General features: G+C 36.2%; 1 pseudogene; it reads left to right on the top strand.

Annotated features, from left to right (window-relative positions):
• Positions 1–2411, top strand: part of LOC103085596 (60S ribosomal protein L7a pseudogene) — a 3690-nt pseudogene that overhangs the window by 123 nt on the left and 1156 nt on the right.

The raw sequence follows: 2411 nt of genomic DNA, 5'->3' as shown, positions 1-2411 counted from the left end.
GAGTGGCAAAGGGCCACCTAGAACAAAGGCAGAGGGGAGAGAGGTGGCCTGCTGAGAATGTCAGAAGAACTCAGAAAAGAAACCCTTGCAAAATATGTCAGGAAATTAGAGCTGAATGATTGGTTAAAGTAAGATCTGTCCTTACCTTGAAAACAGCATCTAGAAAAGAGGGCAGGGAAGGAGTTGTTTGTGAGAGAAGTTTAGATGAATAAATAGAAAAGCCAACTATACCATTTTTAATCTTGAAGGCATCCAGCCTGAAAAAGGCTGGTGTTTAATATAAAGTCATAAAAATACGCTATTAAATCAAAATTCCTCGTGGTGATGAATATTTTGGACTAAACATTCTAATTACTGAATTGTGTCTGTAAATAACAATTTAAAGTATCCCTAGAACAAATTTTATCTAAGAGTGGGCAGGAGAACCCTGGCAATTACCACACTAGGTATATTTTAAAGGGGCAGTGGGTGATCAAAGTAAATTTGCATTTTGGATACATCAAAAAGAGTTGTTCAACCTCCAGGTTACATAAGAAAATGTAAAACTTTTCTTAAAAAGCTAATTCAGTTCTCTAAACTGTCAAAATAAGGGGCTGTGTTCTTTGACAAGGTTGCATTTGGTTTTATTTCTATTTCCTCTCTTTCTTTTGGAGTTGACCAAAGCTGAGAGTGAGGGCAAATATCACTACCACAAAAATTCTGTTTCTAAGAATAAATAGGAAATTTTAACAAACATTTGTTATTATCACAACTTAACTTTTAAACATTTTAACAGTTAAGTATTGAAAGCTTAATAGCAAAGAACAGCAAATTCCTCACTGTCACCTGCCAGATTCCTGTCGTAGACACTGCAATGCACTTTTGAAATATTAGACACTCATTTTCAGCTAAGGTCAGGGAGAAGCAAGTTTTTTTTTTCTTTCCTCCTTTATAGTGAGTGTCTGAGGTTGTCTTATCTTTTCTTTGACTTATGGATTTGGAGATATCTTCCATGGTGAGATGCAGTTTAATTTAAGCAATCTGACAAATTAGAACTTTATACACTGCTTGCAGAAGAGGCCATCTGAATACGTTTCCAAACAGAGTTAAGGCTGTCACTTTCAATTGTTTGCTTTAAATTTCTTTTATATTTGCTCCACTTGCTGCTTTAAAAAAATCACCTGAGGGGGCTTCCCTGGTGGCGCAGTGGTTGGGAGTCCGTCTGCCGATGCAGGGGACACGGGTTCGTGCCCCGGTCTGGGAAGATCCCACATGCCACGGAGCAGCTGGGCCCGCGAGCCATGGCCGCTGAGCCTGCACATCTGGAGCCTGTGCCCCACAACGGGAGAGGCCACAAGTGAGAGGCCCACATACCGCAAAAAATAAAAATAAAAAAAAAATCACCTGAATACCCAGTCATAGGTGTATAAATTTGGCAATGGCGCCATTTAATTGTTTATCAAGAAAAGAAAATCATCTGGATTTTCATCTGCGTTTCTGCTTTCATTGCACACCCATTAAATTTATCATCTTTGCTACAAGAGATATAGATGAGGTCTTTACAACAGATCTCATGAAAGAAGTGCACATTTTTTGGAGATATATCAATATCATATTTCATCAGCAGCTACCAGCAGTTGAATGACTTCTTGTATAAGTGTGCATCAGTTGTTATTGAGCTCTGCTGTGTTAGTATTGCTGTTTGCAAAGTAACATATTTAAGATTTCTATTGCTCAAGCAGCCTTTTCACACTGTAATAGCAGCTATTACATCTTGTTTGAACATTTTGTGTAAATATGACAAGATACTTACAAAACGTTTTCTATGTCATTAGGTTTACTTAGGGCTAAGGAATATGAAGAAGATAGATTGGTTACCAGCTGGCTTACAAACAGTATTTTTACTTTCTCTTTTGCAGTGATATAATTGTTTTATGAACACATAACTGCAGCGTGTAAACAAAACAACATATATGCTTTTGATACTTGGATTTATCTTTATCATATTTATCTCATTGTGACAGGAAACTGATTTTCCATTCTATAAATTTTTTTTCAATCATATTGCCATGTTGTTAGTTGAGTAATATCCTGAAGTCTCTCATCAAGCAAGTAAAGAGAAACTCAAGTTAATCGTAAATTGATGACACTTTCTACATAAAAATTCATTCTATATTTCATAATATCTGAAGTGTTATACATTTAAATAGCACAGTTTATTATATAAATAACGTTAGGTAAGAATTTTTGTGCTACTGCAGTAATTTGAAGAAAATATCGTGGTAGCACAGGGGAACCAGGAACAAAAAATGCACTGGTGATGGAAAACTTTTGAGGGAGGAGATATTTTAATTTGCTCAAAAAGAATGAATAAGAGTTTTACAGACTAAAAGCTATAAAATGATTTGGCTCTGCCCTTCCTCCCTCTTTCC

The sequence above is a fragment of the Lipotes vexillifer genome, unplaced genomic scaffold (genome assembly GCF_000442215.2).
Source record: "Lipotes vexillifer unplaced genomic scaffold, Lipotes_vexillifer_v1.1 scaffold896, whole genome shotgun sequence".
Taxonomy (NCBI): domain Eukaryota; kingdom Metazoa; phylum Chordata; class Mammalia; order Artiodactyla; family Lipotidae; genus Lipotes; species Lipotes vexillifer.
Note: the sequence above shows the minus strand (reverse complement) of the source record. Positions and strands in the feature narration are given on the sequence as shown.